Here is a 25659-nt window from a genome sequence, read left to right on the forward strand (position 1 = left end):
CCTGAAGCGGCAGGGCAGAGAGGCCTCAGGGACCCGGGATCAACGGAGCCGACAGGCCTCCCACCCGGGATCAGCGGAGCTGCGAGGCCTCAGGACCCCGGGATCAGCGGAGCCGAGAGGCGACCCAGCCCTGGGATCAGCGGAACCGAGAGGCGACCCAGCCCCGGTTATCAGCAGAGCCGAGAGGCCTCCCGGCCCCATGATCAGCGGAGCCTCGAGGCCTCAGGACCCCTGGATCAGCGGAGCTGAGAAGCATCCTGGCCCCGGGATCAGCGGAGCCGAGGAGCGTCCTGGCCCCGGGATCAGCGGAGCCGAGAAGCGTCCTGGCCCCGGGATCAGCGGAGCTGAGGAGTGTCCTGGCCCCGGGATCAGCGGAGCCGAGAGGCCTCCCGGCCCTGGGATCAGTGGAGCCGAGAGGCCTCAGGACCCCTGGATCAGCGGAGCCTCGAGGCCTCAGGACCCCTGGATCAGTGGAGCCTCGAGGCCTCAGGACCCCTGGATCAGCGGAGCCGAGAGGCCTCCCAGCACCGGGATCAGTGTGAGAGGGGGCAGCGACCAAACCCCTGATCGCCCTGCTGGCTCTGGGTGTGACAGGGTGCGGAGCCCCAACCCTCTGATCGGCCCTGCTCTGTGTGTGACAGGGGGGAGCTCCCCAAACCCCTGATGGACCCTGCTCTGTGTGTGACAGGGTGCGGAGCCCCAACCCCCCTTATGGGCCCTGCTCTGTGCGTGACAGGGGGTGACACTGCAACCTCCCCATCGACCCTGCCTTGAGTGTGATAGGGGACGGTGCCCCAACCCCCCAATCGGCCCTACCCTGAGGGTGGCATCGCAACCTCCCTATCCGCCCTGCTCTGTGCATGACAGGGGGCAGTGCCCCAACTCCCCAATCGGCCCTGCTCTGAGCCCGACCAGGGGCTGCACACAGGGATTGGGCCTGCCCTCTGCCACCAGGGAGCAGGCCTAAGCCAGCAGGTCGTTATCTCCGGAGGGGTCCCAGACTGCGAGAGGACACAGGCCAGGCTGAGGGACCTCCTCTCCCCACCCCGAGTGCACAAATTTTTGTGCACCGGGCCTCTAGTTAATATATAAACTCTTACCTCTTTTAAGAATACTAGCTATTTTCTACTATGAATCCTATTAGCTGTATGTCCTTTCCAATCTAATTAAATTTAAAAACTCACTATTTCAATCTCTATCGCACCAGAATTCTTAACCATCTGACCTCCTAGTACTTGCGGTTGTGCCCATTCAGCAATTTCTCTAAACTGTGTCAAACCAATCATGTTCTTCCTCTTTTATTGTTACCCTAGTGGGTGAACATAGCCAGTAAAAATCACATATTCAAGCAGATCAGTAACTCTTCAAGTAAAGAGGTGACTATGTCAGCAGAATAGCTTCCCTTCTCTTGTAATAAAACCCAAACCAACAAACAAGGTAATGCTGACCATTTAGATGGGATTTGATATTGAAAAACAAAAAAAGAAGGAAAAAAAGAAAGTAGAAAAAAATGTGGTAGGAAGAGAAAGAAAGAATAGGCAGATAAAGCCTAGGTGATTAGTTGGAATCTGATATCAACTTCTAACCACAGAACATATTTGTATTCCTAAAATAACTGATAAATCAGAGAAGATAGAGGGGGAAAAAGAGATACTACAGGGGACACTAAATTTAATTCATTCCCCAAACAAGCATAAAAACCTTACGGAAACTATTATCTTCAAGTAACCAGGGAAAAACTATGTGGTCTCAAATTAGAATAGTCAAACCATGAACAGGTCCACAGAATTCATCTCTGCTGTTGATCCAAGCTTGTCTTTGAACAAAGGCACTTAACAGCCATTGTATTTGTAGAGATTTCACTAGGAGTGACTGTGCATTTTTATTAAAACAGAAAGTCCTTACAGCTGCTCCCAGGAACTGTAATTTGGTCACCATATGAGTAATACAAGGTAAGTTTATTTTGTTTTTCTTAGCTAACACAGGCAAAAATACACCTAAGTAATTCCATTTATTAAGAGGAAAACAAAAGCTTAAGGAACCAAGAGTCTTGGGGACTGCATAGCAAATCTTTTTAGTGCGGTTCCTATTTAGATTTCACCAATACGAGGCATTGTTAGACAGATAAAGGCCATTATCTTACTCCATCTATTTGGTCAGACAGATGGGCTTTAACAGATGAGAAATTTTGCTAAAGCCTCCAGATGTTCTACCATGAATCACCCACACCTTAAGGTTAAGAACAGAATACAGTTGTGCCCATCATGGATGGCTTTCTGAATGCCTTGAGCCAGATAACAGGAGTGACTTCTATTTCACAGAAAACTACCAGAGAACCTGACAGTTACTGGAGGCCTTTCCTGATTTTTATTCTTCTGGCTTTTCTACTAAATTTTTAATATGTTTTTTAAATTTATTTTAGAGAGGGGCAGAAAAAGGGAGAGATAGAGAAACATCAATGTGAAAGAGAAACATCGATCAGCTCCCTCCTGCACACCCCCTACTGGGGATCAAGCCCAAAACCCAGGCATGTGCCCTGACTGGGAATTGAACTTGCCACTTCTGCTGCGTGGGACTATGCTCAACCAACTGAGCCACACTGGCTAAGGTTCCAATAATTCTTAAACCAGGTAGTTCCAGTATTAAAACCCTTCCTTCTCAAAATACTTACAGTAATTTGTTTTCCTGACCAAATCTTGAGACAGGTTTCCTCCCCATAATCACAAAGCTCATTAAACTCTTTCTTATTCTATAAAATAGGCTTATAACCACTATGCAAAATACTAAAATAATGTACCCCTTCTTATAGCTTGTTAGGGGTAAAAAGAGACTGTTTCAGTAGAAAAATTGGACCAAAATGGTACATCAGTTAACTGCCACCTTCTCCCTAAAGTGGATTGACAATCAAAGACAGACTAAGCAGAAGATGCCAAAAAAAAAGTAAAAATAAAAGTTAATTCTCAGGCAAAACTGAAAAAAAATGTTACATTTTAAAAGACTAAGGAAAATAATAACTGGTCAAAAGGATAGAGCATTGGCCTGTGGACCAAAGGGTCCTAGGTTCGATTCTGGTCAAGGGCATGTACCTTGGTTGCAGGCTCCTCCCCGGCCAGGGCCCTGGTCAGGGCAAGTGCAGGAGGAAACCAATCAATGTGTTTCTCCCACATCCATGTTTCTCTCTGTCTTTCCCTCTCTCTTCCACTCTCCCTAAAAATCAATGGCAAAATATTCTCAGGTGAGAATTAACAAAAAATCTATAATAATAAAAGCATAATATGCTATTAGACTGGACAGCTGAAAGACCTTCTGGATGTCTTTCCAGACAACCTTCTGGATGAAGCCAGGGCTCCAAGGGCCAAGGCAAGCCCACACGACTGTGAGGGCCGAGTCCCTTGCACGAATTCTGTGCAATGGGCCTCTAGTAAATACATAAATAAATAAATGAAGTCACCTTTCTCCATAGAATTACATTGTTGTTACCTCCGTTGTCTCTTTGCCATGCTTGTTGGAAAACACAGCTGGCTATCCACAGGCTGTGTATGATGGAGGATGGGAAAGGCTACTTCACTGGCTATTAAATTCTCTTTTGTTATTATATTAGACAATCTCCAGATTTAGTAGAAAATAGTAGAGCAAGTATGATAATTTCTTTGTGGTTTTTTCATTTTATTTTTCTTCAAGAAAAATAAAGAAATTATATTGATTTATTCAGGGTTCAGTAATAATTATATTTTCCCCTTCAAATACTTCTGGCAAGAGAAATACATCATATTCCTAATATTTATTATTTTATATGACCAATAAAATTGAAGGCATGGAATAAATTAGATCTTTAGTCCTCTAACGATCATTTTAAAAGTAATTGAAGCTATAATAAGAGATAAATCTCGAGTTCTATTTTTGATAATTAGCCTTGTAGAAGAAGAGTTATTTACAAGAAGTTTCGCATCTGCTGGACATGTGAGAGGGAAACTGCTATTAGCTAAAAGAGCCCCCATCAGAGTAGACTGTCGTGATGTACATTTGGATGATGCCTTGAGATCCACCCCAAGCCCCTTGACTTCTTCCACAACAATGAGCACACAGAGCCCCTATGCAACCAAGTCATATCCCATTCATCGCCGCCCCATAGGTGCTGAAGAAGCTTCCCAGAGTGAGAATCACCTTCCTTAAAGCCAAGAGTGAGAGGTTCAGTGATGGATTAATAATACCCTTACTTTTCCATTTTTTCAATAAATAGGCCTCTCTACTTTTCTGGTGCATGATATTTTAAAAATTTATTTGAGAGAAAGAGAGGAAGGAAGAGGGAGAGCGAGAAAAAAAACATCCATGTGAGAGCGAAATATCTTGATTGACTGCTGCCTACACACCCGCTACCAGGGATGGGCAAGTACCCTGACCAGAATCAAACTGGCAACCTTTCTGTGCACAGGACGATGCCCAACCAACTGAGCCACATCAGCCAGGGCAAATTAGAAAGTGCTGAAATAAGCTGCTAAAAGGAAGCCAACCCAGGAGTCCATCTGCAATGATTTCCATATGCATTTCTCTCCTTTGGAGTTCTCTGCCTTAGAAGTAAATTACTTTTTATCCAGATTCTTTAAAATAGTACACACACTAACACTCACAAACAAACAACATTCCCAGTAATTATCATTTCATAGGCAAGTATCTAGAAAAGAATGAGATAACACACAACTCTTTCTGGCAAGGCAGTGATAACGTTGGCTCCTGGGGCCAGCAGAAGTAGATTCCATAGGTTGTATTTTTTTGTCTCATCAAAGCCCTCTGCAGGCTGAGCCGTTTGCTGGCTTTTCCTGCAGAGATCATTGTCATATGCTCCCTGTTGCCGTTGGTTTTCCAGACACAGACACAGAGAAAGAATGTGGGTGGCCTGCAGGATGACCATTAGATCATGTGGAAAGGAAGAGAAGGAGCAGCTGAAGAGAAAAACAGTCCCAACAAAGCCTCACTAACCCTGGGCAGAGCTCTGGAGCATAGACAGCCCATTCCTTGTTGGACCAAAATGTCCGGTCTTTATACCCCTCACCGTCATTAGTCATTTGATGTGGACTGTCTTAGGAAGTCTAGCCCTCAGGCGAGGCAGCTCTCCCAGCTTAGGCAAACTTTAAAAGGAGCAAAGAGTTGGAGGCTGTCTACTGACAGCACAACAAGTCCAGCATTGAGGGACATCTGGCCAGTGCATTTCCATTTAACCACAGGTCCTTCCATGTGTTAATCACAGTTGTTGTGCAGTAGAAATTAGAATTCAGCAGGAGAAGCTTCTAGTTATTTTTTACCTTCCAATTCAGAATTGTTTAATTTATCTAGTTTCCCACCCAAGTAAAACATAAGAATATAAAATCTCAAAGTCTATGAGCTGCTTAAGCTTTCAGTGTTATTCCCCTTATAATTTGGGTGTATAAATTAATTAAAGTATTATTAAATTCCAACCAAATTGGGCTTTTAGGCATACGTACAACATTTGAAAACAAGTTTAATTTGATTATATAGCTTCTCTGAACTAACTCTTGGCTTCATATGGTTTCATTGAATCTACTCTTGGCTTTGAAACCTAGATTTGATTTATCAGGCCTGTCAATTCCAAGATATATTTCTCTTTATAGAAATGGCTCTATCTTGAATGATGTGTGGAGCGCGATTTACTGGGTAATGTCATCAGCCGCAGCCATTGTTGATGCTAACTCTGCAGAATGCTGTGTTCTGAGGGTGAGGCAGATCCAGCTTATCCGCTTCAAAATGCTGGCGGAACACAAAGAGCCTGTGCTCACTGGCTCTCGGGAAACGTGCAGCCGACGCTGGACTGTAAGGTCACCGCTGAAAAGAGCCAGAGGGCTTGAATAGCATCCTTTGAATGGCCTTTTCATCAGAATATATTTTGATCAAGCAGTTTCAACCTAAGATGGGTTTGTGTGCAAGTTGAACAAGATGGCTAATTCTCCTCCCCTATTGAGTTTTCGTACTGCTTCAAAAAGTAAGATTATTTTGGTCATTATTTCCATTTTTTGATTCAGAGCGCTTCTTTGAAATTTTCCCATTTTAATAGGAGTTTTGTCCAACTTTTTCAAATATTTCTCAGTGTACAAAAATACTGTGCCAGTTGTGATTTTGTGTGTTTTATTTTATTTTTAGTTTTAGCAATTCCATTCTGGTTATCCTCACGTAGCTGGATCTTGAAAAAGAGATGTTGCTATAACCCTGAGTCCAACTGACATCATACTGAATAGAGTATGATTTTTCTTGGAAGTCTCTTCATATGATATGATACTTCATTTCATAAATGAACACTCTTTATATAATTCATTCTTTAAAATATCTGGCCCAATTCAGTTTTTGCATTTTAGATATAGAATGCCTAAGGACATTAGGAGGCTGGTAGATACCACCTTTTTTTAAATGAAATCTAAGATACACTTGTTGCCTCCCTAATCATCATTTTTTTTCCTCAATAGGTTTTAATTAATGAAATTATTTCAAGGAGTTTTATATACACAATCTCTGATTTACTGCAGCACATAGAAAACTCTTACAAAGGTAGAGCAAACTGAGTGGCCTTGCAGTGATAAATGTATGAACTGATATACCATAACCAATCATGGGGCAATAAAAGTTTCAGTATAATCCAGAATCAAATGACCTTAAATAATAATGATTATTAGAACACAGTTATAGAAATTCACATTATAGGAAAACACTAATCAGACTTGGAAATCATTAGTCGAATATGAAGCAACTATATTGATTCTGATGACAGCAACAGAGCACAACTAGACAAAATATGGGGCTGAACAGTTAAACATTCAAAGTTTCAGAAAAGGAGTACTGAGTTTTAGTACTAAGGAAAGCTCCAAAGAAGTTATTGCTTTTATAAAAATATCAAGTCACCCTCTCACAGAGGAGAGAACAAGAGAAAGGAGAGAGAGAGAGAGAGAGAGAGAGAGAGAGAGAGAGAGAGAGACTCTTTATACTGGATATTTAAATACATCCGTAGTAGAAACATGTTGTTGTTGTTTTAATCCTCACCTGAGGATATTTTTTTCCATTTTATTTATTTATTTGTTTGTTTGTTTGTTTGTTTGTTTATTTATTTTTAGAGAGAAGGGAGGAGAGAGAGATATCGATGTGAAAGACACATCAATGGTTGCCTCCCACATGAGCTCCACCTGGAGCCAGGGATTGAGCCTGCAAATGAGGTCAGTGCCCTTGGCTGGAATCATTTCCATAACCCTTAAGTCCGAGGGCCAAAACTGTAACCACAGAGCCAGACTGGCTAGGGCAGAAACCTGTTGTTTTTAATGACCTATAACTATTTCATTTAACATTATCTTCCTAGGGAATATAAATGTCTCCTCTATTCCTACCCTGGAGTATTTAGGGTAGGAATAGAGGATACATGTCTAGAGAATACATGTCTAGAGAAAAATAGACATTGTCCTTTGATGACTTCTTTCCTGAAAGTGAAGACTGTCATAGACTGCATGGGACTAGACTCGGGAAAGGAGTAATTCTGGCTCCTAGAACGAGGCCCTGTCTTTCCAGTGCCAGAGCCCTCATCATAAGTGAGATGAGTTGTCCTCTGGGACAGGGCCATGTGCCCTTATCATAGGAATCCTCACAAGCATGTTCTCTAAGCACCCATGGAAGAAGATACCCCAGTGTCTATGGCTTATTATTGAGTCACTCTGTAGTTTAGAACCATGAACAAACATAAAGAAAAAGAATCATTTTCATCATATATTCCGGGAGTGACACCAACAGTCATAAAAACATCTGTCTCCAATTACTGGAAACCATCAAAACAATGACAGTGCCAGTGGTCAGCAAACTGCGGCTCGCGAGCCACATGCGGCTCTTTGGCCCCTTGAGTGTGGCACTTGCACAAAATACCGACTTCTGCGCATGGGCCACAAGGTTTCAATCGCACTGTGCATGCGCGCCCGCACGTGGTATTTTGTGAAAGAGCCACAATCAAGGGGCCAAAGAGCCATATGTGGCGCATGAGGTGCAGTTTGCCGACCACTGATCTAGGCAAAGATGATTTAACCTGAAACAATTTAAGGAAAGCCCAATTTAAAACAATTTAAGTAGATAACCTACCACAGTGGGTTATATTGACCTGTCACTATCTAATGAAAAGGAAATGTTTAAGGTAAATTACACAAATTATTTTCTTTTAGTTTAAAAAAGATTGGAAGAGAAAATATTAAAATATCAACATAAAAGAGGCTACAGTATAAGATAGATGTTAGTTAAATCCTGCGTCATTACCAATGAAAACCTTTGATAGATATGTGCCTCAAAACCATTCTAGAAAGCACTGAAGAGAAGATGCTGAGAAAGCAAAATGATGGAAGTTGTTTGCGTATTAAATGAAATGAGAAATAATGAATTTGTCATCTTGGCCCATGTTTTGTTAAAATATTTTTATTGAATTTTTAGAGAGAGAGGGAGAGATAGAAACATCAATTGGCTGCCTCCTTACACTCCTTATTGGGGCTGGAGCCTGCAACCCAGACCTATGCCCTGACCAGGAACCATGACCTCTTGGTTCATGGGTTAGCATTCAACCACTGAGGCACACCAGCCAGGCTTAATACTACTTTCTGGAAATGTCATTCCATGGGGATGATTGAAGAAAACCAAAGAAAATACAGTCTTTAAAAATAAGAAATAAAAGAGAACATTTGACAGATTTTTAAATTTATCCCTTTTCACAGAACCCCTCACCTTCTGTTTGATTTATTTTCCAATATCCCCATACATATATGAGAAGTGAGTTATGTGTTTTCTATTATACTACTGTTTCCATCAATGCCTTCTATGTAGTATTTACTGCTTTGATATTGTTATTTTATCTCTGAGCATATGAAGGAGCAAATAAAATATGGCAACACATTATTTAAGCCCAGCACTTAAAGGACTGTAAGTGCATCTCTTGTGACAAAGGGGAAAACATGCATAAAACTGTTCATATATATTTTGCTTCTTTTCTGTCCTAAGTATGTCTGAAAATCTTTTAAAAAGAAGTTCAAATAGTTACTTATAATATTGTTATAATAAACCATCTTCATTATTTAATATTTGCTCTTGGTGCTAAATTGATGCCAGGTATGACAATTTGATGCACTTTCCAAAGTTACTGAAAGACAATTAGATCTACTAGGCTGTAAATCTTCCTAAAGCTAACCCAATATTTAAACCAATATATCCTGCTCTTTATTAGAGTTTGTTAATATATATCAAACTCAAAAATTTATAAAGAAGAAAATATGTCAATCATAAAGTTGGCGACAACAATGCCATTATTCAAAAACAGGGCACATCTTTATATAGGGTGTCCCAAAATTTACGCAAGAAGTAATTTTGATAGGAAACACAGGTTTATAATTAAAAATTGTAAATTTTTTATTGATTCATAAAGTATATAGGATAGGGTTATGTATGGAATAGCACATCGGGTAAATGGCCTCCACAGCTTTGCTGGCACATACGCAAAGCCGTGGTCTTCATTGGTCTTCATTGTCATAATTCGTACTTGGTAATGCTTATCAAATTGAAAGAATTGAAATCAAAGGGCAACAGATATTAGAATATGATTCAATAAACCAAGTAAAATTGATTGGGCTTTTATTTTTTGTTGTTGTTGTTGTTAATGCTCACGCAAAATTCAAATCTTGCGTGAATTTTGGGACACCCTATATTTAGCTATTTTCTAAATAAAGGTACTATATTTAAGACATTCTGTATCATTTGATATGTGGTCCCTCCTTTCTATTTCTGAACTTATTTATATTAAATTCAAAGGAACCTGTATACCTGTTACCATGCTAAGCCATCTAATCACTATTCACTAACATGAGCAAACAGCTAAGTATCACTAGAGATTATCTGGGGAGCTCTTTATGCTGAAAAAAAAAATCCCAACATGAGCAAACAAATAACACATTATACACCCAAAGACCATTTGAAGGATAAAATCAAACAAAAAATTCTGAATGAATGACTTACCATAAACCTTACCTTGTTAGCATGGTAACCAGGACTCTGTGTCTGCTCCAGCTAGCTTCCTCTCCTAACCCATAACTACATGCATACATTCATCTGCACCACATTAGCAAGCCTGGTGCCCAGACAGGCAATTGGCTGTCAAGAGTTCTATTGCCTGAAAAATGCTATCTAGCCCTGTAACAAGACGATGACAGCTTAGGGGAGGTGACCCCTTTGCCACCTTTGGTAAAAGAAGTGACAGGAAACTTCTCCAAAGTAGTATTTGTAGACCTGAAACCCACATTTGTTGATGAAGTTTGTTTTGACACTTACCACTGTCTCTTCCACCCTGAGTAGCACATAACTGTCAAGGAAAATTCTGCAAGGGCACTGTACCATTGGTAAGAAAATCATTGACTTAAACTCAGACAGAATTTACAACTTGGCCAATGAGTTTACAGGTCTTTTAAATATCTTAGTTTTCCATATCCCTGTTAAGGAATAGACTCTGGGTTTACCTCATGCTTATATAAAGTTTCTGTTAAATAAAGTAAGAAGTCCAAGTTCACATTCTCCATTTTCTTAGACCCCATAACTATAACTAAATTCCATGTCCCTATAACTCCATCCTCACCACCCATAACATCCTGGGTCACTTGGATTGTGTCTTCCTAGTAGAAAAAGATAGATGATAGGTATAGATATAGATAGATAGATAGATAGATAGATAGATAGATAGATAGATAATAGATAGATCTGTATATATACATATATATTTATTTATTCTATTATATATATTTATTCTATTACATATTATACATATTCTTATAGTATATATGAAGTCTCTCTGCAATCAAGTCGAGTAAAAACAGGAAGTCAGAGGGTTCTGTAAGAAAATTTCCTTAAGGACATGGATCCCATTCAAAAATCTGTAAAATTAAGTTCTTGAAAGATTTTACCAATATAACTAAACTTATGGGGCATTTTGCTACTCGTAAAAATAAATAAACAAAACTAGAAACTCTTTGGGAAACCAAAAGCTGTCTAAGAAACCCACAGACCACATACTAAACACGCTAAAGTCTAATGTAATATTGAGCATGAAGAACTTGGAATGTGGTTTGGCACAGTTTCAATTATGTAGGATTATATCCCCTTTTCAATGGCTCCTATTGTAATTCTTTGATTGAAATAATACTCGAAGGATTTTTAAAATATGCATCACATTTTTCATATTTACAGAATGTAATGTTTTATGAGGTTGATTGATTTTCAATTTTTAAAATTGACCTTTAGTGAAAACACATGAATAACATAAAACTTGAAAAAATGAAACAGAATATAAGTTGGAAAAATACCAAAAATTGTATGGCTGACAGAATTTAGGAAACAGAAAAGAAAAAGAGTATTCAAGAAAAATGTAAATATACTACTTTATCATATGTAAATGAAGTCAATAAGTACTCATAAATTATATCAATCAAGAAATATTTGTTGGAGAATATTATTTAAAGTCATAAACATAATACTAGAAAAATAATAATGATATAAATAGTAATTGGGCAATAGAAAGAGGAAAGGTGGCAGTTAGTATAATCTAATTTCAATAGATACTATCTAAAGTTAATAAGTCAAGAAATAGATATAAAAACATATCTCTTTACTTTTATTTCCCTTCCATGGACTATCAATTATTTCTCTTAAGGAAAATGTGTCTTGCATATTGTCAAGCCACAAAGTAAAAAGATTTCTGTAAACTACAGAGGAGTCCATGAGAAGAAGGGAAGGAGAAGAAGGGGACTCTGAATTCTCAAATAGTCATTTAATCTAAGAAGGGCTTACATGATTGAAAGGTTTAAGTGAATGAACAAAATAAACTGAAGAACAAAAGAGATCCAGAGACATGGAGGGATGCAACAAACTCATGAATATCAGAGGGAAGATGGTAGCAAGAGATTAACCAAGAATTTATATGCATATAAGCATAACCCATAGACAAGGATAATAGTGCAGTGAAGGCCTGGGGAGGGGGCAGGAGAGGGTGGGAAAGGTCAATGGGGGCGATAAAGGGAGATGCATATAATACTCTCAACAATAAAATAAATTTTAAAAAAAGGGTTAAGTGAACCCAGTATTAGTGTGACAAGGTGAAAGAAGGAGCCACAAAATACTAGAGGTACGAGGAGGTAGTAACTAGTGAGCATGGAATGAAATAGATAATTAAGTTAAAGAGGAGGACATGTTAAAAGGCACACAAACCGCCCTGACCGGTTTGGCTCGGTGGATAGAGCGTCAGCCTGCGGATTCAAGGGTCCTGGGTTCGATTCCGGTCCAGGGCATGTGCCTTGGTTGCAGGCACATCCCCAGTGGGGGATGTGCAGGAGGCAGCTGACGGATGTATCTCTCTCATCAATGTTTCTGGCTCTCTATCCTTCTCCCTTCCTCTCTGTAAAAAATCAATAAAATATATTTAAAAAAAAAAAAAGGCACACAAACCCAAAGACATATACAAGGCCCATATAGATAATAAAATATGCAACCATGTATTCATGTGTATGTGTGGTCACAAGTATCTACACAAACCTGCACATTTACAAAGCCCTATCGGCAGTCAGAGCACAGTGGTGACACAGGTGAAGTGGACAAGTGCCTTCTGGTTGGGTGCCAAAGAAAGCTGGTATTCCCTTAAAAAGTTCATGTTTACCTACTACGTGTGCAAGGGTGTTTCAGATGTCATCAAAATCTACAGCACAACTCAGAACTCAAGCAAATGACAGGAGGCAGCTGTTTGATTTCTACTTAGAATATACTGAAATCCCATCTTCAAATGAAATATGGTCTACTAGTTTTGTTGTTCACCCCCGGTTTATAATGCTACATGTGATTCACTTACATGGAATATCAGATTTAAATACCAATTTAGGCCGTAACCGGTTTGGCTCAGTGGATAGAGCGTCGGCCTGCAGACTGAAAGGTCCCGGGTTCGATTCCGGTCAAGGGCATGTACCTTGGTTGTGGGCACATCCCCAGTGGGGGGTGTGCAGGAGGCAGCTGATCGATGTTTCTCTCTCATCGATGTTTCTGTCTCTCTATCCCTCTCCCTTCCGCTCTGTAAAAAAATCAATAAAATATGTTTTTTTAAAAAATACCAATTTAGGAAAAGACTTCAATACATTGATTTGGTGGGGAAATGTTTAGAAAGCACCTAACATGAATATTCTTATATTTGCTTCTCAGCTGATAGTATCTTGAACACCCCCACACACACACACTGTCGAGTATGACTCCTTCCACGTTCTGCGTGGAGTAGGGTTCGGTATCTGAAAGAGGAGCCACACAACAAATGAGAGAAAAAGACAGGAGATAATTTTGCAATATTGGGGGACCAGGCGGCAAGTCCCGAAGGACTTCCTCTGTGCTCAGGCCTCTCCAATCTTTTATTTGATCTGGAGTAGCCCTTAGGGTAAGGAGGTTTCAATGACACACAGATCAGCAGACAATTTCCAGGAATAGACAAAGTATCTGATTAGCTCATCAATAGATTTCCGGGAGTATCTGATTAACAATAATCAACAAGGATCTACAAAAGTATCTAAGGAATTAAGTGAACTAAGGTGGGGATGCTTCAACTATTATTACCTAAATTAACTGAGTGGTTCCTAGATTAACTGGGTGGTGCACAGCCCTGACCTTTGCTAGGACTTTCAAGCCCTGACCTTTACTAGGACTTTCAAGGGCTACTAGCTTTTGCGGGGTCTCTGTCTAAACTCAGCTAGTGAAGACAATGAATGGACTCCGGCAACACACACTTTTAGTTAACAGTGTACCAGAAACTATTACCCTTGTTTTTATCTTCCCAAATATAATTGTATCCCTTCTTCCTGTAAGCTTATTTTCAGGTTTTAAGAAGATTGGAACACAATGTCTATTTCTATTAGTCTTAATACTAAACTAATAAGATGTACTTCCAGCTGAGAAAATAGATTTTAGAAGTTGGTGTTCATGGTTTATAATAATGAAATCAAGAAGACCAGATCATTTGAAATGGATTTCCATTAAAGAAACTCTTTTTAACAAAGGAAAAAATTGTAATACGTTACTATATAGGAATCTTTCAGCATAAGAGATAGTCATGCATTTACAAAAGGACATTTGATGAAATATTAATACTATATGATAGCATATAAAATTAAGATTTTTAACTTTTACGCATACAGGACTAAATCATGAGTTTAAAATGTTAACTAAATTAACAAATTCTCTATGAACAAGACTCCTATTAATAATAAGCCCAAATTTATAAGGAATGTAGTATTTTAGTACTGAGTCTGTGGTGATAGGACCTGCTAAAAGAAGAGGTAAAGGTGTCCCTAGTGTAGGTCTCCAAAGTCCATCTCAGGGACCACATATCTCCCTAAGCAAAATGATCCAACTTTCTGAGAGACCAAGAAACTACAACAGCAACAACAAAAGGCTCCCTGATTTTTTTTTAATCCACATAACACACTATGTTTCATCCTTAGGTGGGAGGGTACTTATTGAAATTTGGTATATCAATTAGGACTTTCTGATGATGTAGAAAGATACCAACTCTGATTTAGCTAAGAAGGTGGAAAGTTCTGGAACAACTGATCACTCAGGCTGTGAAAACAGCAGAAACCAGGGAAGTGACAGATATTTAGAAACAATCCTCTTATGTATTTACTGAATAATTTAGACAGATGATCTTTTGATTCTGTATATTTCTAGGAAGAAGCATCATTGCTAGGAATGACACCTGGTTGTCCTTGGGTAGGTTACCTTTCTACCTTTGTACAGGTAAGGGCAGGTCAATTCAGGGAGAGGGCATCTCTCCGGAGGGAGAGGGTACTACCAAAACAGAGGCTGGAGGCAGGAACGTGTTGTGCACACATGACTGTGGAAGCCAGCTTCCAAAATGGCCCCTACTAACCCTCATGCCGGGTACAGTGTCCTGCATGTTGGTCTGGGTTGGTCTCGGAGACCAAGAGCATACCACAGAGTGCAGGTGTATGACTTCCAAGCCACGGCCACAAAAGTCACTGGAAATTCCACACTGGTCTCTTAGATGGTTTACTCCAGGCAAAGCCAGCTGCCATGCCATGAGACCCCTCCTGTGGCCTGAGGGGAGCCCCATGTGAAGAGGATCTGAGATATCCCTTCAACCTACCGCACCGACTTGCCAGCCATGGAAATGAATGACCTGGGAGCAGCTCTCCAGATCCAGTAGGCTGCAGATGACTGCGCCCCAGGCAATCTCATAGGAGGCCTGAACCAGAATCTGACCCACAGAAATAGTGAGAGATAATAATTAGTGTTGTCTTCAGCCACTGGGATTTGGGATAGTTAATTTTGTAGCAAAAGGTGACTAACAAAGTGGATTATAGCCACTAAAAAGGAACAAAAATTTGAGAGGTTTATGAACTAGTCACACCAGCAGGAATTAGGGCATAGATCTAACTAATCACATATGTATTAATTACCTAGAAAAATAGTGAGGCAATATGGGCTTTGAAACTAGATTGCCTAGGTCAGTATTCTAAATACTGTTTGAGCTTCAGCAAATTATTGCTTTGGGAGATAATACAATTTTTATATCATTTATAGAATGGAAATGATAAAAATGACAACTCAAAGGTTAGTTGTGAAGATTACATGACATAATCCAATAAAACATTTAGAACTTTGTACCTGCTAACTAACTAGGACATGCTCCAAAAATGCTTGAGAAATCATGCTAGTTGATGTTTAAAATAATATATTAATCACCTTATTTTCCTAAGGAGGTTACATTTTAGGTGAGAAAATGAGATTGGTAAGAAAATCAAAGATTTGTTAGGAACATTTTGCTTTATAAAGAAGAAATATGTTTCACTATGGAGAATGAGTATTTCTAAAATGTTCTGTGAGTATTAGTAAAGGAACAATGCCTCCACAGAAACATTTTCTTGACAAAAGTTATATATATACATTTGGGGGTTCTGCTGTAATGTGTACAAAACATTCTAAGTCTGTTCTAGACATTTCAACCTTTTCCTTACTGTGGAGTTATCAGCCAGCATTTCTCACTGTTTTTCATGTACAATTTCAGAAGTCTCCTTAACCTGCCCCTTATTGTATTCCTAATTTTCTTTGAACTGAGAAAGAAATGGCGAAACATAGCTGGCTGAATAGCATACTCAAAAATTCATAGCCCAGCCAGTGTGGCTCAGTGGTTGAGTGTTGACCTATGAAGCAGGAGGTTACGGTTTGATTCCCCATCAGGGCACATGCCCAGGTTGTGGGCTCGATCCCCTGTGAGGTGTGCAGGAGGCAGCCAATCAATGATTGTCCCTCATCATTGATGTTTCTATCTCTCTCTCCCTCTCCTTTCCTCTCTGAAATAAACGCAAATATATATTTTTAAAAAATTCATATGCCAGAACCTCAGAATGTAACCTTATTTAGAAATAAGGTTTCCACATATAAAATTATTTAAGGTAAGAGGAATTCATATTGGATTAGCATGGGCCCTAAATCCAGTGACTACTTACTTTATAAGAGGAGAGGACACATAGAGATACACACAGAGATACACAGAAAAGAAAGCCATGCAGATAGCGGCAAAGATTGGAGTGATGTGGATACAACCAAGGACTGCCAAAGATTGCTGGGAGCCAAGACACGCCCAGAAGAAGCGAGAAAGGGTTTTTCCCTAGAGCCTTCATAGGGACCATGGCAGGGCCAACACCATGATTTCAAACTGCTAGTCTCCAGAACTGAGAGAATAAATGTCTGCTATTTTAAGCCTCCAAACTGAATGGTAATTTGTTAAGGCAGTGCTAGGAAATGAATACAGCAACATTATAGAAACTGTGTTAAAAGTGATCATTAAAATGCAGGAGGTACTTTTCTCTCGAAATGTAGGTTAAAGAACACTTCCCAGGAAAAAGCATGTGTTTCTGGTTCTTTTTTAAGATGTTGCAGGAGCCCCAAATCTTTTCTTTATTCTGGGCTCCAAATCCAGAAGCCAGAGAGTGGAATTGTTAAATCGTCAGGAGAGCGAGGGGGACCTGGAAACCAGAACCCCTGCCTTGTAATAACATAACTCGGCTCTGAACTCTCTGAAACTCTAGGGGAAAATGAATGCGTGATTCCACCTGAGAATCTCATTACTTGAACCAAATACAGGTGATAATCCAAGGTCATGGGCACAACAGGAAGAATAGATGGGCCCTGGTTGGCGTCTCCAAGCATCACCAATGAATCAAAGGTCCATGGAACCACTTTCTTCACCGGGGACTGGTGTTTATAGGCAACAGCAGGTGAGATCATAGAAGGCAATGGTGTGCTCTTGGTGGCTGAAAGGGAAAGGACACTTCACAATTGGTGTATCTGGAACAAGCTGTGTTCTACATCCTATTCAACTCACTGCTTTTTAAATATATATATATATATTATTGATGTTTTTACAGAGAGGAAGAGAGAGGGATAGAGAGTCTGAAATATCGATGAGAGAGAAACATCGATCAGCTGCCTCCTGCACACTCCCTACTGGGAATGTGCCCGCAACCAAGGTACATGCTCTTGACTGGAATCGAACCTGGGACCCTTGAGTCCACAGGCTGACGCTCTATCCACTGAGCAAAACCAGTTAGGGCAACTCACTGCTTATTATTAGAAATTGATAAAGAGGAGCAGCAGAGTAGCAAGAAAGTCATCCCTATGGAATTTAGCTGTAATGACTTTTTCTATAAAGATAACTAATACGTCTTGCTTCCGGAAATTCTTCAGTTGGCTTTTGATGATTCACAGAATCAGAGTGTAGTAGGAGAAGAAGAAACTGTTCGGTTTTCTTCCCCAGCCTTTGAGCAGAGAAAATCTGAGGGAGATGCTGTTGTTCAAAAGATAGAACACATGCCAAGCGCCATGAACACAGTGTAAGTACTCACTAATATTTAGTTCCTTCCATAGCTACGCCAAAACCTCTTCCTTTACTTATTTTTAAATTTTTCTTTTCTCTTTTAGTGTAACAATCAGAGAAAGATTGCCTTTGCGACTTTAGAGTCTCACAGCTATATATTTAAAAAAATCATTCCTAAGTTCTTATCCATTTTGGCTTGAACTGTGAATAGCAGTACTGGTTCTAACAGCACATCATATACTTTAAGGCTTTTTGGTATTCCTTCACTTTTCCTTTCTGCAGAACATAAAGTCTCACCCCTTTAGGGTTTCTTCAAGGACTTAATTGTTTATTATTTCTATCATTCTCCACCAGAGCCACTTTACATTTGTCACAACTTGTGAGGCAGTGGCATATATAACAAAGAGATGTTGAATTGACTAAAGGAGCTCCCAGTGACCAAAGCTGGAGCAGTTTGAACAACAAAATGAAGTAGGATTGGATCACAATCCAAAGTATAAAATAAATATCTGAGTTCATACTGATATGAATAAACAATTGAGCAAATAAATTGGGAAGAGAAGACCAATCTCTCTTGCAGAAGAAGGTCATTTACGTAGATACTGAGCCCTTGAGGAGGCGATGCCTAGCTCCCCACTCCTGAAATCGAGGATGCACACAGTGACGGCCTTTCAGCAAACACAGCACAGAAAGAGGCACAGCGGTAACCTAGTGCAGACACCTCACAGATGATCACCTCTAGCCAGGTGACCAAGGTTAACGTTAACCATGAGACAGGTTGACAATATATACTCTTGATATGATGGGACAACAATGGCATTTTACTTCTGTGGTCTTCTTCGCAAAACCTACAACCCCAGGCTAAACATGAGAAAAGATCAACCTAACTCACGTGAGGGGCATCCTACAAAATACCTGACCCTAGCCCTCCAAACTGTCAAGGTCATCAAAGGCCAGAAAAGTCTGAAACTCTCACAGTCTAGAGAAGCCTAAAGAAACATGAAAAGTCAATGTTATGTAGTACCTTGGATAGATCCTAGAACAGAAATAAATATTTATGTAAGAGAGTAATAATAGAGAAAACTGGATGTGGGTATATGCTCTGTGTTATTTTTTGCCATTTTTTGGTCCTCACCTGAGGATATTCTTTCCATTGCTTTTCAGAGAGAGTAGAAGGGAGGAAGAAATGAGGAGGGGGGAGAGAGGGAGAAGGGGAGAGAGAGAGAGAAAGGAGAAAGGAGAAAGGAGAGAAGGAGAGGGAGAGGGAGAGAGAGAAAGAGAGAGAGAGAGAGAGAGAGAGAGAGAGAAACATCTATGTGAGAACGATACATTACCGGGGTGCCTCTGGCACGTGCCCCAACTGGGGGCGGCAAGCAAACCCAAAACCCTTAGGTGTGCAGGCCAATGCTCCAATCACTGGCTTATTTTTGCAATCATTTTGTAAATCAAAAAATGGCTATTATTTAAATATACGTTTTTTTTTGTTTCCTAGCTATAGCTAGGTAGCTTCCCCGAGAAGGTCTCCTAGCTTAGCACCTAAATAAAATTCTTATGAGGTGTATTCCATTATTACAGCACTTGTACAGATAAGATAAACTGGAAAGGTTTATTTCATATATTGAAAAGTTTTGTAAAGCACATGACGATGTTGTTTTTTTTTGTTTTGTTTTGTTTTGTTTTGTTTTTGATTCCTGTCAGAAGATAGAACATGAGACCTTGAGGATCCTACTCCCACATATGCCTAACTCGCAAAATATTTTATCAAACAAAATGAAAGTGAAATAGAATTTTCTACTAGGAAAAAGATAGACTTATCAAGATGACTAGAACTTTAATTACAAATTGCACATGGCTCCCAATAACGTCTTCTTGCACCTTCTATAATCACTGTAATCACTCAGTGCTACCCAGTGTCCCCATTGTGCTATTAGACAGGATGGTAATTAACATGGTCACAACTATAACTGTCGAGCATGAGAGCAATGCTGAGTGTGTTTCTGGCCCGGCTGCTATTAGCATGAGGCAGAAGCCTTGAAAATATTGCCAAGAAATCAATCTCTTCCATCAAACCTGAGCTGACTCTGAGCAGTAGTTCAGCTGTTCTAGAAGAACAAACACAAACACAACTAATTGCTACCTAGAAAATTAATATAGAAGGCTCTATTCTCTGTTTCACCTGTTGTTTATGCGCAGATGTTCTATATGCCTGCCAAGAAAGTAGTGTAGGGTGTTCAGGAAGCAGGCAAGAGGTGACTGGCATCTTTATGAGTACACAAGAGGAATACACCAACTGCCAAAACTAGTGACAGAAAGGACCATCTCTTTATCTATAGGGCTTTTAATTGCATAAGGCTTCCCATTTCTAAAAATTAAGAATGAAGGTAAGTAACCAACTTACACCATACACAAAAATAAACTCAAAATGGATAAAGGACTTAAGCATAAGATGGGAAACCATAAAAATCTTAGAGGAAACCACAGGCAGCGAAATCTCAGATATATGTCGTAGCAGTATCTTCACAGGTACAGCCCCTAGGGCAATGTGAACTAAGGAGAAAATAAACAAATGGGACTACATCAAAATAAAAAGCTTCTGCACAGCAAAAGACGCCATCAACAAAACAAGAAAGCCCACTGCATAGGAGAACATATTTGTCAATGTTATCACCGATAAGGGTTTAATCTCCAACATTTACAGGGAACTCATACAACTTAACAAAAGAAAGATAAACCAATCAATAAATGGCCTAAATAGATACTTTTCAAAAGAGAACATACAGAAGGCCAAGAGACATATGAAAACATGCTCAAAGTCACTCATCACCCGAGAGATGCAAATCAAAACAACAATGAGGTACATTCTCACACCTGTCAGAATGGCTGTCATCATCAAATCAACAAACGACAAGTGCTGGTGAGGATGTGGAGAAAAAGGAACCCTCGTGCACTGCTGGTGGGAATGCAGACTGGGGCAGCCACTATGGAAGACAGTACGGAGTTTCCTCAAAAAATTAAAAATGGAACTCCCATTTGACCCTGTGATCCCACTTCTAGCGATATATCCCAAGAAACCAGAAACACCAATCAGAAAGGATATATGCACCCCTATGTTCATAGCAGCACAATTCACCATAGCTAAGATCTGGAAACAGCCTAAGTGCTCATCTGCAGATGAGTGGATTAAAAGACAGTGGTACATCTACACGATGGAATACTATGCTGCTGTAAAAAAGAAGGAACTCTTACCATTTGCAACAGCATGGATGGACCTGAAGAGGATTTATGCTAAGCAAAATAAGTCAGTCAGAAAAAGATAAATATCACATGATCTCACTCATTTGTGGAATATAATGAACAACATAAACTGATGAACAAAAACAGATCCAGAGCCCTAGCTGGTTTGGCTCAGTGGATAGAGCATCAGCCTGCAGACTCAAGGGTCCCAGGTTCGATTCCGGTCAAGGGCATGTACCTTGGTTGCGGGCACGTCCCCATTGGGGAGTGTGCAGGAGGCAGCTGACGGATGTTTCTAACTCTCTATCCCTCTCCCTTCCTCTCTGTAAAAAATCAATGAAATATATTTAAAAAAAAAAAAAAAAAAAAACAGATCCAAAGACAGAAAAGCATTGAACAGACTGTCAAACCTCAGAGGAAGGCAGGGGAGGGGAGTGAGGGTGGGGAAAGAGATCAACCTAAGGACTTGTATGCATGCATATAAGCAATACCAATGGACACAGACACTGGGAGTGTGAGGGCATGTGCTAGGGGGTGGAGGTGGCTGGGGAGAGGTCAATAGAGGAAAAAATAATATTGTAATAGCTATGTACAGGCCAGGGAGGTACTTGAAATATCAGGGGAACCACTCTGTAAGGTATATTATAGTCTAACCACTATGTTGTATACCTGAAAGTAATACAGAATAATATTGAATGTGAACTATAATTGAAAAAAATGGAAAATTGTATGTTATATGTTTTTCATCACAGTAAAAGAACAGAGTAACCAAATTTTTTTTTTTTTTTTTAAAAAGAATGAAGGTAAGTACAACACCAAGTAGACAGTAATGAGTCATTGATAGGGGAGGAAAAATCAGATGCCAGCATTCTCTAGCAGAATTGTGAGGGTAGAAGCCAAGAAATTTACTGGATTGGATTATGTCACCTAGTGTCTGACTCCAGGGTATGTACAGCCCCAACCAATTTTTTTTGCAGCACCCCTTCCAATAAAAACAGTTCGATTAACAATACATTGCAAAAACTGTGTACCTGTGAAAGATATAAAAAGCAGGCCTGGGCACAGAAAGAATTTTAGCCAAAATGCAGGCCTGAAAAAGTCTTGTCCAACCTGGTGGGGAACTTCAGAGGGAATGAATGTTGGCTCGAAGAGTGCTCAGTCAGGCCAAATTGCTCTAAGTGCCTGCGCATGCTCTTTGATGTGTGTGTGTTGTTTGAGTAATACTGTAATATTAAAGAGGACAAAAAGAGTAAGTTTTGCATATACTGGAATTGGTGTTACAGCATTCCTCCTGCTGGAGGCTTGATGACTCGTTCAGTCAGTGGACTCCAGGCCTGAAAACAGAATGTTTGCAGAGTGGCCACTGTCAGCCTTTTGTTTGCCCATTCTTATTTTTTTATTATGTACTAGAGGCCCAGTGCATAAAATTTGTGCACTGGTAAGGTCCCTAGCGGCTGCCAGCTGCCGGCCAGGGCCTCCCTCCCTTCCCCTGGCCACCTGCCGCCGCTGGCCAGGGTCTCCTTTCCCCCGGCCGGCCTGCCCACTGGTCGAACTCCCAGAAGAACTCCAGTTGAGGAGACAGTTTGAATACTATGCTTTTATTATATAGGATACAGGGTAGCCCCCAAAAATGTATGTACACTTTAACAGCTAATAGTGCAATTTTCAAAATGAAATGTATTTTAATAAACTGCCTTTATAACTGTTCAGAGTGTGTGTATACATTTTGGGGACACCCTATATTTACCAATCACCTTCCTGGACGCCCACGTTTTCACCTTTGTAATGCTGTGTTCAAGTGACCATCTTCACAACTCTTTCTGGGTCAAGCTCCCTGGGCTGCCACTCCAGTGACTACAATTACTGGGACTCTCTAGTTTCTAGAGATTAAGTACCACTACCTGCCCTCCACTGTTTCAGACTTCTCTCATCTCTCCGGTCAGAGGGAGCCTGGTTGTTAATGCCGTCTCCTACATGAGGCCCTGGATGCAGGGGAGAGCCACCAGTGAACGCAGACACACTCACCAGCATATTCCTTATGGCCTTAGTAAACAGTGTGTATTTTGAGCTTCCCTAGTGAACATAATCATTTGGAGAGTATTCTGGCTCTCCGTAATAGATCCAGCCCAGTATTCCCTGAACCTTTTAATCTCACCCTCCACCATCTACCATGGCAATTCTGGCATTTCAACTTTACCCATCATGGGCCATCACTTTTTTTATACTTCTAGAAGCCATCCTAATAGCAAATTCTCGCTAGCCCACAAGACCTTCCCACGTGTTTAATCCTGTATTTTGAAAAATACTCCCAGTCAATAAATTCTTCTTTATCTAATTTTTTTAAATATATATTTTATTGGTTTCAGAGAGGAAGGGAAAGGGAGAGAGAGAGAGAGAAACATCAATGATGAGAAAGAATCATTGATCAGCTGCCTCCTATAGGCCCCACACTGGGGATCAAGCCTGCAACCCAGGCATATGCCCTGACCAGGAATCAAACCATGGCCTCCTGGTGAATAGGTTGATGCTCAACCACTGAGCTACGCTGGCCAGGCTTCTGTATTTAATTGTATGTTTAGGGCCACCTTGATCAAACAACCTCAGAATCCATTGTCATGAAGACTCCCTCAGCTCCTACCAATATATGGCCCTAAATTTTACTCCTCCTTTGCATGCAGTGTCTTCTTCCCTTATCAGACCCAGAATGTATCTGCTAGTGAGTGGCATGCTATCACTTAGCCCTAGTTACTTTTTTGAAAAGAACAGCAGGAAGATTGATGAGAGAAAATCCTGGAGGGTACATGTTGCCTTGTGTACTGTTTTATAACAGAAAGAGACTGAAAAGGGAGAGATGAACCCCATCTTCAGCCTCAGTATGTTTAGAGGAGTCTGGGGAAACAGAATCTCATGAAGAATCCACCCAGATCTCTCCATCCTTTTTGTCAGGGTCCCAAGGTTTCCTAATCAGGGTTCTAATCTTGATAAAATAAACCTGACTTGGCTAAGTTTTATTTCATTTTATTTTTATTTGTTTCCATCACCATTTATCCCCTCTGTGCCCTCCTCTTCTCCACCCCCCAATATCCACTCTGTTGTCCATGCCCATGAGTTCTCTCTTTTTTTGCTCAATCCTTCAACCCTCTAATACCCCCTTTTGATTTTTAAAATTCAAACTTTATTACTTATTTTTTGCCACCACAGAATGGGTCACTTCAACAGTACTAGGGAATCACTGTCCCTCAAAATAACCCATATCCCACCTGGCTGGTATGGCTCAGTGGTTTAACGTCGACCTATGAACCAGGAGGTCATGATTCGACCCTTTGATTCCCAGTCAGGGCACATGCCCAGGTGGCAAGCTCAATCCCCAGTGTGGAGCATGTAAGAGGCAGCCAATCAATAATTCTCGCTCACCATTGATGTTTTTATCTCTCTCTCCCTCTCCCTTCCTCTCTGAAATAAATAAAAATATATTTTAGAAAAAAAACAAAAACATCCCCACACACAGCATTTAAGGAGAAAAAGATGATGGCCATTGCCTATACAGTATAAAAGACAGTGAGCCTTCCCATAAGCAAATCTCAACTCATCTGAAAAGTCAAGTTTTAGATTTTTGTAGTGGGTTTAAATCTATCATCATTCATTTATCAGAACAAGTTTAATCATCTTTGAAGTCTAGCCCTTGGTCCTCTACTTTCTTTACTCTCTATATGAAGGAGTTGAAAAATTTGTATGCAACAAAAGAGGCCCTCGGGCTTAAATCTAGCTTTCTATTGTCTGTCAGATCTTTATTATCTTTCTAAGGAGAGACTCAGTGGAATTTAGCAATAACCATCCAATCCCATTATCTTTGTAGCTACTATTTTCTCTACACATCTCAACTCCTCATGCATTTCTTTCCACTGGCACACCCTCCCAATTCATCATAAGTTAGAGTTTAAACAATTGTTCTTCCACCTATATAACCAGTAATGAGGATCTCACTGCCAGTCAAGCTATGAGTGATCAAGCTCCAAAACCCATCTTGTCACCTGCTTTATTAGAACTCTTAGTTCAGTTCCTTGGAAGTAGACTCTGGGATGTAGTTTAGATGTTCAAGATGGGCATCCTTTGAGCCCTGGCTGGATAGCTCAGTGGAGAGAACATCAGCCTATGGAGTGAAGGGTTCCAGGTTTGATTCCAGTCAAGGGCATGTACCTTGGTTGCAGGTTTGACCCCTGGCCCCCGTTGGGGTGCATGTGGAAGGCAACCAATTGATGTATCTCTCTTACTAGATGTTTCTCTCTCTCTGTCTCTCCCTCTCCCTTCCACTCTCTCTAAAACTCAATGCAAAAAAATCCTCGGGTGAGGATTAACCAAAAAAGATCAACACTTGTAAATGGAATGGGGAGGAAAGACTAGACAGAAAGCAAAGTAAAAACATAATATATCTGAAAAAGCCTTGGCCAACACAACAAAGAGCTCTGGAATAAAAATTACCTTGAGCCAAAAAGGAC

This window comes from Myotis nattereri (assembly GCF_964212035.1).
Source record: "Myotis nattereri genome assembly, chromosome: 1".
NCBI classification, from domain to species: domain Eukaryota; kingdom Metazoa; phylum Chordata; class Mammalia; order Chiroptera; family Vespertilionidae; genus Myotis; species Myotis nattereri.